Genomic DNA, 13,486 nt, shown 5'->3' with positions numbered 1-13,486 from the left:
TGTCCTCTTGGTTCAGTTTTGGATGATCATATGTATCTAGAAATCTGTCCATTTCTTCAAGATTTTCAAATTTATTTGAATATAGGTTCACAAAGTAGTCTCTGATGATTTCCTGGACTTCCATGGTGTTTGTTGTTATCTCCCCTTTTGCATTCCTAATTCTACTAATTTGGGTTTTTTCTCTCCTCATTTTAGTCAGGTTTGCCAGGGGTCTATCGATCTTGTTTATTTTTTCAAAGAACCAACTTTTTGTTTCATTAATTCTTTGTATGTTTTTTTTGGTTTCTGTTTCATTGATTTCAGCTCTTATTTTTATTATTTCTCTCCTTCTATTTGTTTTGGGATTTGCTTATTCTTGTTTTTCTAGGAGTTTGAGATGTATCATTAGGTCATTGATTTGGGATCTTTCAATCTTTTTAATATATGCACTCATGGCTATAAACTTTCCTCTCAAGACTGCCTTAGCTGTGTCCCATAGGTTCCGGTAGGTTGTGTTTTCATTTTCATTGACTTCCAGGAACTTTTTAATTTCCTCTTTTATTGCATCGATGATCCATTCTTCATTAAGTAATGAGTTATTTAGTTTCCAGCTGTTTGCATGTTTTTTGTCTTTACTTTTGTTGTTGAGTTCTACTTTTACTGCATTGTGGTCAGATAGTATGCACGGTATTATTTCTATTTTCTTATATTTGCTGAGGCTTGCTTTGTGCCCTAGGATATGACCTATTTTGGAGAAGGTTCCGTGGGCTGCTGAGAAGAATGTATATTGTGTAGAGGTTGGATGAAATGTTCTGTAGACATCTACTAGGTCCACTTGATCTATTGCATATTTTAGATCTTGGATTTCTTTATTGATTTTTTGTTTGGATGACCTATTGATGATAATGGAGTGTTAAAGTCTCCCACAACCACTGTGTTGGCGTTTATATATACTTTTAGGTCTTTCAGGGTATGTTTGATGAAATTGGGTGCGTTGACATTGGGTGCGTACAGATTGATGATTATTATTTCCTTTTGGTCTATTTCCCCTTTTATTAGTATGGAATGTCCTTCTTTATCTCGTTTGATCAATGTAGGTTTGAAGTCTACTTTGTCAGAGATAAGTATTGCTACTCCTGCTTGTTTTCGGGGGCCATTGGCTTGGTAAATCTTCTTCCAGCCTTTCATCCTAAGCATATGCTTATTTCTGTTGGTGAGATGAGTCTCCTGTAAGCAACAAATTGTTGGATCTTCTTTTTTAATCCATTTTGTCAAACGGTGTCTTTTGATGGGTGAATTAAGTCCATTAACGTTAAGCGTTAGTACTGATAGGTATGTGGTGATTCCTGCCATTTAGTTGTCTTAGTTGTTTGAAGGTTTGATTGTGTGTACCTAAGTTGAGGTTACTCTCTACTGTCTTGCTTTTTCTTATCCTGTGGTTTGGTGCTGCCTGCCTTTTCATGGTTAAGTTGGGTGTCACTTTCTGTGTGCAGAATCCCTTGTAGAATCTTTTGTAATGGTGGCTTTGTGGTCACATATTGTTTTAGTTTCTGCTTATCATGGAAGACTTTTATTGCTCCATCTATTTTGAATGATAGCTTTGCTGGGTAGAGTATCCTGGGGTTGAAGTTATTTTCATTCAGTGCCCGGAAGATCTCACCCCACGCTCTTCTTGCTTTTAATGTTTCTGTTGAGAAGTCTGCTGTGATTTTGATGGGTTTACCTTTGTATGTTACTTGGTTTTTCTCTCTTACAGCCTTCAATATTCTTTCCTTAGTTTCTGAACTTGTTGTTTTAATGATGATATGTCGTGGAGTAGTTCTATTTTGATCTGGTCTGTTTGGTGTCCTGGAGGCCTCTTGCATTTGTATGGGAATATCTTTCTCTAGATTTGGGAAATTTTCCGTTATTATTCTGTTGAATATATTATGCATTCCCTTTGCTTGCACCTCTTCTCCTTCTTCAATGCCCATGATTCTCAAGTTTGGTCTTTTGATGGAGTCAGTGAGTTCTTGCATTTTCTTTTCACAGGTCTTGAGTTGTTTAATTAATAGTTCTTCGGTTTTTCCTTTAATTACCATTTCATCTTCAAGTTCTGAGATTCTGTCTTCTGTTTGTTCTATTCTGCTGGATTGGCCTTCCGTTTTGTTTTGCAGTTCTGTTTCGTTCTTTTTTCTGAGGTTTTCCATATCCTGGCAGTTTTCTTCTTTATTGTTGTCTATTTTTGTCCTGAGTTCATTTATCCATTTATTCATTGTGTTCTCTGTTTCACTTTGGTGTTTATACAGTGCTTCTATGGTTTCCTTTATTTCTTCTTTTGCTTTTTCAAATTCTCTATTTTTATTGTCTTGGAATTTCTTGAGTGTCTCCTGTACATTTTGGTTGACCCTATCCAGTATCATCTTTATAAAATTCTCATTGAGTACTTGTAGTATGTCTTCTTTTAAATTATTCTTGTAGGCTTCATTGGGTCCTTTGGCATAGTTTATCTTCATTTTGTTGGAGTCTGGATCTGACTTTCTGTTCTCTTCATTCCCCTCTGGTTCCTGTACTAATTTGTTGCTGTGGGGAAACTGGTTTCCCTGTTTTTTCTGTCTTCCCGTCATTGTCCTTGGTGTTGTTACTGTCCCTGTACTGTGTGTAATTAAGTATTTTCTAGCTTGTAATAATAACAATGGTAATATTTAGAATGGAAGAGTGAGCTGAGATGGAAAGCAAGAAGTTAAAGAAAAGGGGAAAACAAATATACAGACAAGAGGGAGAAAGCAGAACAAGGTGTCAGACAAGAGAGTTTCAAAGGTATAAACAGGGAGTGTTAGTGTACTAATCAACAGTAAGCTGAACAGACATTAGAGAGACAGAGAGAGGATTGAAAATCAAAGATAAAAAAATAAAAAGTAAGTAAATGAAAGTAATATCTATATATAAAAGTGAATTAAAATAAAATGGAAAATAGAAAATTTAAAAAAAAAAAAAACCAAAAAACTTCCAAGTTTATATGCAATGCAGTTTCAGTCTTAATAGGGTGTCCGTCTCAATCTCCAGTCCTGGAGTTGGTGCCTCAGATGTTGTTCTGTAGTTGTCTCATCAAAGGGGATGCATAAAGTAGAACAAAACTACACACTCACACACACACACACACACACACACACACACACACACACACACAAAAAGCCCCACCAAGTGTCCCCAGTTCAAATGCAATACAGTTTCAGTAAGTTTTTCGGCTTGCAGGTGTAATTCGGTTGTTCTCTCATCAAAGGTAGGGAGAAAAAGAAAAAAAAGCATCTGGAGACAGTTCTGAGAGTGGTATCTGCAACTGTGGCTTGCCTGCCTGCTGCTCTCAGCCTGTAGCTGGCGGCGTTATTTATGCAGATCTCTGGGGTGAGCTAGCACTCACCTGGTCCCACAGGCTTTGTTTGCTCAGAGTTCTCCTGTGCGGGAGCCTCTGCTACAGGCTTTCCCCTTTCCAAGCACTGGGAAAGGTGACACTGCCCCTGCATTGTCAGGCCTGCATGTTTGTTTACAGTTCATGTGGGAGATGGGTCTTCCCCCCTCTCCTCTGAAGTTTTCCTTCCACTGCCACTTTCAGAAGCTTTCCTGCTCCTGCTTACTGGGCGGTGCTGCTGCTCCTGCTGGCCGCCATGTTTGTTTACAGTTTACGTGGGAAGTGGGTCTTTCCTCCTCCACTCTCACAAGCGTCCCTGCTCCTGGTTGCTGGGCACGTGCCCCGCTCCCACCAGAGGATCTCCGGCCTGCCTGGCTTGTTTATTTACAGTCCCGGGAAGGATTCCCTTCCCCCAATCTTCAGCGCTCAGGGCGCCCCACCCTCTTTCCAGCGTGTCTTAACTGTTCTTACTGCTTATTACTCAGTTTCTCTTTTTTTTTTTTCCTGGGTGGAGGTCGGTCTGTCCAGGGGCTATGCTGCTCTGGCCCAGGCTTGTCTGTGGGAGTACCGCGGTACCGCGAAGCTCACCTGGTCCACGTCTTCCCAAGCCGTATGGGTGCCGGCCACTGGCGGCCCCGGGGGCCTCCTCGTTTCTCCGTTTAACGTGAAGTGGAGATTCTCTGCACTGGCTGGAGGTGTGGAGTGGTCAAAGTTATGCCTTTTCTTGGTGATTATGCCTGCAAAGTGTGTCTCCCACGTCTCTCCAAGATTCCACTATAGGAGGGTTGCTTTCTGCTTCCTACCTCTAGCCGCCATCTTGGAATTCTTCTCAGTCCTCTTCTTAATGGTGATTTCAACAGATTTAAAAATTCTATATTCATTATATCAACCATATTCACCTTTTTAACTTTCTTTTTTACTCTTTCCCTCCCATTAGTGCCCTTCCCTTAGGGTGACCTGTTTTTCCATTCTTGTTCTTTGTTGTTAAGGTATCTGTTTGTTGCCCAGGGGGATTTTTGCCTGGTATTATACCTGTGCCTGCTAGTGCTTAAATCAATGTAACCCCCTCTACTGCCCTTCCTAGCCCTTTTCCCTCATCCTGTGTTGTTTATTTTCAGCGTGTTTCCTTGTTCCTCACAGATGTGATTATTTCATTATTATTCGCTATCTTTCTTTCCTTTTTTTCCTTCTTCCCTTGGTCTTTTCTACCAGTCCCACTTTTGGGTACATGTTCCGTATTTATTTGTATGTATATATAATACTGCTTGTATTTGTATTGGGTATATTCCACATATGAGAGAAAACACGCGGCCTTTGGCTTTCTGAGTCTTGGCAACTTCTCTTATGATGATGTTCTCAAGTTCCATCCATTTATCTGCAAATGACAAAATTTCATTCTTTATGGCTGAACAAAACTCCATTGTATATAAATACCACATTTTCTTAGTCCATTCATCACTAATGGGGCATCTTGGCTGTTTCCATAGCCTAGCTATTGTGATAATGCTGCGATAGACATGGGTGTGCAGATGTCTTTCTTGCAACCTGACTTACATTCCTTTGGTTATATCCCTAGGAGTGGTATTGCTGGATCACATGGAAGTTCTATTTTTAGTTTTTTGAGGCGCTTCCATATTATTTCTTAGAGTGGCTGAACTAATTAACATTCCCACCAACAGTGTATGAGGGTTCCTTTTCCCCACGTCCTCACTGATATTTGTTGTTCTTTGTGTTCTTTTTTTTTTATAAGTTGCATATTTCTTTTTTTTTCTTTTTCTTTGTGTTCTTGATGGTGGCTATTCTAACAGGAGTGAAGTGGAATCTTAATGTGGTTTTGATTTGCATTTCCTTTATGGCCATAGTAGGTGAGCATTTCTTCATGTGTTTTTTAGCCATTTGAACTTCCTCCTTTGTAAAGGCTCCGTTCAGTTCATTTGCCCATTTCTTCATTGGGTCATTAATTTTTTGGGAGTTTAGTTTTTTGAGCAACCTGTATATTCTGATCATTAGTCCTTTGTCAGATGTACAGCTGGCAAAGATTTTCTCCCATTCTGTGGGCAAACTCTTCAATTTAGAGATCATTTCTTTTGTTATGCAGAAGCTTTTTAGTTTCATGTTGTCCTATTTGTCAACTTTTCTCTTAGTTGATGAATCGTTGGAGTTCTATTTAGGAAGTTATTACCTGTAATTATAAGTTCCAATGTATTCCCTGCTCTTTCCTGCACTAGCTTCAAAGTTTCAGGTTACATTAAGGTCCTTAATACACTTTGAGTTAATACTTGTACAGGGTGAAAGACATGGATCTAGTTCCAGTTTCTGCATGCAGATACCCAATTTTCCCAGCAACATTTGTTGAAGAGACTGTCTTTTTTCCATCATATGTTTTGGGTGCCTTTGTCAAAAATCAGGTGGGTATAGCTGTGTGGATTCATATCTGGGTCTTCTATTCTGTTCCACTGGTCTTCATATGTGTTTTGTTGTCCCAGTACCATGCTGTTTTTATTGTTATGGCTCTGTAGTATAGTTTGAAGTCTGATATTGTGGTATCTCCGTTGTTGCTCTTTTTGTTCTGCATTGCTTTGGTTATTGTATTGGCAGTCTTTTGTGTTTCCAAATGAACTTTAAGGTTACTTTTTTCATCTCTGTGATGAATGTCATTGGAATTTTGATGGAGATTTTGTTGAACATGTAGATTGACTTTGGTAATTTAACCATTTTCACAATATTGATTCTGTTAATCCATGAGCATGGGAGATCTTTCCATCTTTTGTAGTCTTCTTTGATTTCTTTCTTTAGTGGTTTATAGTTTTCATTGTAGAGGTCTTTCACTACCTTTGTTACGTTTATTCCTAGGTATTTTATTTTTGAAGTTGTTATAAATGGAATTATTTTCCTATATTCTTTCTCTGTCTGTTTACTGATGGTATATAGAGCGACTACTGATTTTTATAAAACAATTTGGTAACCTGCTACTTTGCTGAAGATATTTGTGATGTCTAGGAGTTTTTGGTGGTGTTTTCTGGATCTCTTAGGTATAAGATCATGTCATCTACAAGTAGGGATAATTTAACTACTTCCTTTCCTATTTGAATTCCTTTTATTTCTTATTCCCAGCTCATTGCTCTGGCCAGTAATTCTAAGACTATTTTCAGTAAAAGTGGAGAGAGCAGATACTTCTGTCTTGTTCTTGACTTTAGAGGAAAAGGTTTCAGTTTTTACTCTTTTATTATGGCTATAGGTTTATCATATATAGCCTTTATTATATTGCGGTACATTCATTCTGTTCCTAGTTTCATCAGAGCTTTTGTCATGAAAGGATGTTGAATTTTGTTGAAGGTTTTTTTCTGTGTCTATTGAGATGATCATGTGGCTTTTGCCTTTGCTTCTGTTAATGTGCTGTGTTACATTTAATGAATTGTGTTCCCTGAATCCCTGTAATGAAACTGACTTGATCATGGTGTATGATCTTTTTGATATATTGTTGAATATGGTTTGCCAGTATTTCATTGAGAATTTTTGCATCTAAGTTCATTAAAGAGGTTGGCATATAATTCTTTGTTGTTGTGTCCTTATCAAGTTTTGGGATGAGTGTAATATGGCTTCATAGAAAAATTTTGGCAGTGTTCCTTCCCTTTCTATTTCATGGAAAAGTATAAGGAGTGTTGGTGTTAGTTCTTCTTTGAAAGTCTGGCAGAGTTCAGCAGTGAATCCATCAGGTCCTGGGATTTTCTTTTATTGCTGCTTCAGTTTCATAACTTGTTATTCAACTATTTAGGTGATTTATATCCTCTTCGTTTAAGTGTGGTTGGTCATAGGTATCTAGAAACTTATCGAATCTTTCTAAAATTTCCTATTTATGTAAGTATAGGTTTGAAAGTAGCCCCTAATGATCCCTTGGATTTCATTGGTATTTGTTATGAACTCCTCTTTTCAGTTTCTAATTTTACTAATTTAGGTCTTTTCCATCCTTATTTTTGTCAGGTTTGCTAGAGGTTTGTCAATCTTATTTATCTTTTCAAAGAACCAGTTTTTTGTTGTTGTTGTTGTTGTATGTGTTTTTGGTTTCTTTGTCATTGATTTGGGCTCTTATTTTTATTATCTCTGTCCTTCTCCTAGCTTTGGATTTAGCTTGTTCTGGTTTTTCTAGGAGTTTGAGAAGCAGCATTACGTCAGTTATTTGAGATTTTTCTACATTTTTATATATGTGTTCATGGCTATAAACTTTCCTCTTAACACTGCCTTTCCTGTATCTCATAGGTTCTGATAGGTTGTGCTTTCATTCAAATTGTTTTTAAATAGTTAATTGTGATTTATATTTTCATAGGTTAACAAATTTAGAGAACTGTTATGGTCAAGGATTTAAAAAACAAAACAAAACAACTATTCTCAAGTTATAGCAGAGACTTTCACTTAACTAAATTCTTGGGTTAGAAAGACCTGGAGTCAGTCTTGTCTGGTTTTGCCTGGCCTGTGTATTCACCAGCAGGCCACTTTACTTCCATGGTGCTGGGTATCTCATTATAAAGAAGGGGAATGACTGCATGATTTCTAAGATTCCTCCATCTTTATAATTTGGGTGACAGGATTATATTTAGCAAGTCTCCCAAAAGGATATTCTGTGAGTCTGAGAAGTCTTGTCCTAATTTGATCATGGATGATATAGATTTGGAAAGACATCTTTTAGGAATCTTGTCAAAGAGAAAAAAGGGCTCACTGGCTCTTGGGGCATCTTTCTGGATCACAGCTCTCCCCTGTGGCATGTCAGGACTGCCACTGTGGGATGGCATACCCACGGCATCATTGTAGCAGGGGACTGGCTACACATTACAACCACGAAACTGTCAGCAACAGCATTATTCACAAAGAGGACATCAGCTGAGAGCTGAGTACAGTAATTTTTAGCCTAATTAACCAGCATCTGTCCTCACTTCTCCTGGTAGCATTCTGAAAAAACAAACAAAAAAAATCTTTGATTTTTTTTTTGTAACTTTGTGTGCAAGCCATGCTGTTTTGAGAAATAGATGCATAAAATACAAAATAAAACGCTACTTCCTGGAAACATACCATAAGCTAGTTTTGTTAAATGTTTTGTTTATTTAAGCAGGTGGACTTAGGATATGACATTAATAATAAGTACTCCTCTAAAGAATAGATTTTGATCAAGGAAGTCTCCCACTGGATCCATATATAAATCTTTATTTTATTGGTTTTCCCAGGGCCAAAATTGCACAAAAGAAAAAACCACAGCTCTTGAAATGTAAGTTCAGTAAAACAAAACAAAATAAAACAAACACAAAACAAAACCAAACCAAACCTTAACACAAAAACTGGTCTAACAATGCAATCTACCCTTTAATAAGATCCTACCACACCTAAGCAGCCACCCATATCCAGTCTGTATCCTGGAAAGATTTGTGATTAAGCAAAGTGAGAGATCATGAAAAGAGTCTGTCATGGACTTTTTATTTGTGAGCACGGACTGATCCAGGGGAGACTTACAGCAATTTTATTGTAAGGCCTTTTTTTTGGTGTTTTTTTTTTTTTTGAAATCATACAATCTGTATCTGTCAGCAATAGCCTTTGATTGCTTCTTTAGCTGACATGAATGCTAGGAGGATCCTTGTCTAACCAGTTCTTAATAACTGCATCTCTATGTCACCCTTCACTATCGTTTCATTTGCTTTTAGTACTGGGGTTCTTTATTCACAAGATGTTATATTTAGGGATATGTTATATCTATAATGATTTAATTAAGGTGGGGACAGTAATGATACAGGAAATGAAAGATTAAGAATCTTATATTTGTGGTCCAGGTAAATGTCATAGATTACAGTTGTACACAGGCAGGCCCCTTTCCTAGAGGAGTATTATTATAATATTGGTGGCAACACATTTGACATTTTATGTAAAAGATGCCTTACATTTGTTTCATAGAAAATGCTAATGTGCAGTAAACATTGGCATTAAATATGTAGACAGACATAGAAGCTATGGATAAACAGAACTGGAGATTTCCCATGGAAAACTGGTAAATGTGCATTTATGAAAATCGTCCAGCACTGCTCTAAGTAGATAGTGCTGCCTGCAGTAACAAGTGTGTAGAATAAATGCCAGCTGCTTTTATTTTGTGCCATGGTTTCTGTGTTAAGAGTTAGGTTAATTACCCTGATCAAATGATTAATGCTCGAGTTGACTAATAGCACTAACAGTTTTGCATTTTGTGACCCTCAGGTTGTTCCAGCCAACTGTTTTGCTTATCAGGTGTGCTCAAACTGGGAAAAGGCAAATATCTAGGAGGCCAGGTGAGTCTGATGTAGGTTTTCCTTTAAGCTAACAAAGAAAAATTTTAAATTTGAACTACCACTGTTAGAAATATCTGTCCTTTTTTAAACTGGTGAAATGCCCACAGCACCTTTGAGGCTAAACAAGCAGAGAAGACACAGACATAGTCAAGGCAACTACATCCTGTTCCTGCAGTCTTGAGCACAGGGAAGAGAGGGGTCAGCACCCTCGCCTTGACTGCTTATCCACCTCCTGCCTAGGGGAGCCAGTGGGCAGGACCGGCCTTGCTTGTGGGGACAGAGAGTAGCTTTCCTTAAATTGCTACCTTTCCCCTATTAATTTGTCAGTATTAGAGATTTTTAAATTCTAAATGTAATTATTTAAATAAGCAAAGTAATTCTTAGTTGTATAAGGTAGAACAATGCAAAGAGAAAGCTAATAACTTCCCTTGTCACACCTTGAGAAGACTGAAATTCTACTCTTTTTTCTTCTTTTTTAACCAGTGTTTCAAACTACTCGTGCAAACACATATGTATATGCAGATTTTTGTTTAGTACTTTACAAAAGTGAGATAAAGTGCACTTTATAAACTATTAATATAAACTTTCATTAGGCCAATAGATGAAACATATTTCATCATTTTGTTTATCACAGTGCAGTTCACTGTTAACCTTTTTTCTTTTGCTTTACTTTTTATGTGGAGAAACTTTTTTTTTTAATTAACAGCTTTAGTGAGCTATAATTCTCATAGAAAGTGTGAGGGACTTTTAGTATATTCACAGAACTGTGCAACCACCACCACAATGCAAATTTAGGACACTTCACCCGCCTAAAAAGAAACCCTGTACCCATTTGTAGTCATTGTGCAGTCTCTCCTCTTCAGCCCTGTTATGCACTAAATTTCTTCCTGTTTGTACAGATTTCCAAGTTCTGGACATTCAAGTGGAGTCATGCAAAATGCAGGCTCTTGTATTTGGCTTGATTCACTTAGCATAATAATCAAGTTTCTTCCATTTCATAGGATGTATCAGTAAGTTGTTCCTTTTATGGCGGAATAATATTTCCATTGCATGAATGTAGAATGTTTTATGTCTATCCATTCATCAGTTGATGGGCATACAGATTGTTTTCACTTTGGAGCTATTATGAATAACACTGTTTTGACCATTTGTATACAAGTTTTTGTTTTCAATTGCTTAATGTTTAAATTTGGAGGAACTATCCAACTGTTTCCTTTAGTGGCTGCCCCATTTTACAACCCTACCAACAATGTGTGAAGGTTCTAATTTCTTCACACTCTTGCCAAGATTTGTTATTGTTTGTCTTTTTTATTTCAGCCATCCTACTTGGTAAGAAGTGGTATCTCATTGTGATTTTGATTTACATTTCTCCAGTGACTGATAACATTGGGCATGTCTTGATGTGGTTATTAGTTGTTTGTATATGCTCTTTGGGGAGCTATTAAACTCCTTTGCTCACCTTTTACCTGGCTTGACTTTTTGAGTTATGAGTCTTTTGTATGTTCTTGACATAAGTTCCTTACCTTACCTTTCCTGATGGTGTCCTTTGAAGGTCAAAATTTTGAAAAAAATTAAAAACCAATTTACCTATTTAAAAAAAATTTCCCCCCTTTATTTTATAGTTTTTACATTTACTTACATGTGTATACATTATTTGTGCCACCAGTCCCCCTTCCCCACTCCACTTTATTTTTTTCTCTTGTTGCCTGTGCTTTTGTTGTTATAGCTAGGAAATCATTGCTTACATTCATGATTTCTTCTAAGACTTTTATAGATTTAGCACTTAGATTGATGATCTGTTTTGAGTTAATTTTGTGTATAGTGTGAGATAGGGCATCTGACTTAATTCTTTCATATGTAGACATTGTTCAGTTGTGGGAATTCTTCACATATTGTCCCAGAACTATTTGTTGAAAAGATAAATTTTCCCCACTGACTTGTCTCTGCAGCCCTGTTGAAAACCAATTGACAACAAATGTAATGTTTTATCTATGAATTCTCAGTTCTGTTCTGGTGATTTATAGGTGTCTTCATGCTGGTGTCACACTGTTTTGATTACTGTAGCTTTGTAAGTTTTAAAATTGAGAAGTGTGAATTTTCTTTGCATTTTCTTAATTTTTCTCTTTGTCAGTCTAGCTAAACTTTTGTCAATTTTTTGCCTTTTAAAAGAATTAGGTTTTGATTTTATTAGTTTATTATCTTTCTATTTATTCATGAACATTTAGGTTGTTATCAATCTCTTGTTATTACAATAGAAATTGTAATGTTCTTGCTTATAAATCCTTATGTTCTACTACTTTTTAAATTCTGGAGGGCAGATTCACAAAATGGGATTGTTATACATTTTAAATTTTAACATATATTGCTAGGTTACTTACTGAATGATGCTCTTGGAAATGTAAAAGAATGTTCTTTTCAGCAATTCATTTCTGTTGCCTGGTCCTTGTGCCTAAAGTCTAACCAGGTATTAAGGATCATCCTGGGAACTTCCTTAGCACTAAATTTTGGGCCATAATATTTACGATCCATTGCTGGAATTGTTCCTTATTTACTGTGCAACCTTAGGTAAGTTACTTAGTGTTCTTATCCCCTATCTTCTGTTTCTTTGGCAGAATGGCTTCTGCCTACCCCACAAAATTATTGTGAGGATGGATCTGTTATAACATCAACAGCAGGGTCACTATGTGAAGTCACTTTGAAGTGAACTGTGTGGGTTTGAATTACAGATCTACCACATAAAAGCTATTTAACTGTGGGCAAATTACTTAATATCTCTATTTCATCATCTGTAATATAGACATGATGCTATTAATTTAACTCATAGTATTGTCATAAGGATGAAATGAATTGGTACATAAAAAAGAGTCTAAGAGTAAGCATTTAGTAAGTATTGGCTAAAAGATGCATTTCTCATTCCTCTAATCTCTCTCTCTTTCTCTTTCTCTCTCTCTCTCACAAACACATATCTGTTTTAGGGAGAAAAAAATGCATGTATGTTCTTATATATACACATGGACATGGAGGATTTATTCAATCAATAAAATATATTGAATACTTTTATGTACAAAGTAAGTAGAAGATAGAAAACTAAGTATCAGTCATATTAGTCAGTCCATTTGCTCATAGAAACATGTAAAAGATGAGACGTGTTCACCTAAAAATGTAAGAGAAAATAGAAAGTTGTAACTGACATAAAAGAGGCAGAGCTGAAGTGCTCTTCCCTTAGGTTTAAAACAAAGTGATATTCTGGGTGGAGCTTCACTTTGTCTCTAGTCTGGATAATTGGTCTTATTAGCCTGTCTTCTAGCAGAATCTCAAACAGTGAAACCCCTGGTAGTACAATCTTCTGGAGGAAATATTTCAAGCTTAGACCAGGAGGATGATTGACTGTCAGACTAATTTTGTAAACCTTTATTGAGTATCCACTTTGTGCTGGGCAATGTAGACACAGAGGAGAATAGAATAGACCTGTTTTCCACACTTTATCCTTCTGGAAGCTGTGTTAGTTAGAAGCATGGACAGCCAGAGTGCAGAAGACTTTGTAGAGAGAATAAAGTGAAAAAGGGAAACTTTAGCTGGCTATTGTTACATTTTGGGTGGTCAAAAGTGGGGGAAAATGCCATTAAGTATATGTGTAACATTTTGCTTGTCTTCTCTTTTTTAGTCAGAATCTATGAGCTAGGCAGAAATACTAGCAATTACATTGGTAAGAAGATTCTGGAATGGTCCAGGAACTGGCATGGGAAGGGCAGGGGCACAGCAAGGGTAATTGGTACTGAGGTAGGAAATGAAGAAAAGGAATTCTGGGAAGAGATGG

The 13,486-nt window shown here is 36.9% G+C and overlaps 1 long non-coding RNA gene across 1 annotated transcript in view; it reads left to right on the top strand.

Annotated features, from left to right (window-relative positions):
• The window catches only part of LOC141424166 (uncharacterized), a 244,256-nt gene that overhangs the window by 179,347 nt on the left and 51,423 nt on the right, over positions 1-13,486 (top strand). Inside the window, exon 8 of the long non-coding RNA XR_012449096.1 lies at positions 9,599-9,669. This is a non-coding gene — a long non-coding RNA (uncharacterized lncRNA). The remainder of the gene's footprint in view (positions 1-9,598; positions 9,670-13,486) is intronic.

This window comes from Castor canadensis, chromosome 6, assembly GCF_047511655.1.
Source record: "Castor canadensis chromosome 6, mCasCan1.hap1v2, whole genome shotgun sequence".
Classification (NCBI taxonomy): Eukaryota; Metazoa; Chordata; class Mammalia; order Rodentia; family Castoridae; genus Castor; species Castor canadensis.
The sequence above is the reverse complement of the archived record's forward strand: the minus strand, read 5'-3'. Positions and strand labels throughout refer to the sequence as shown.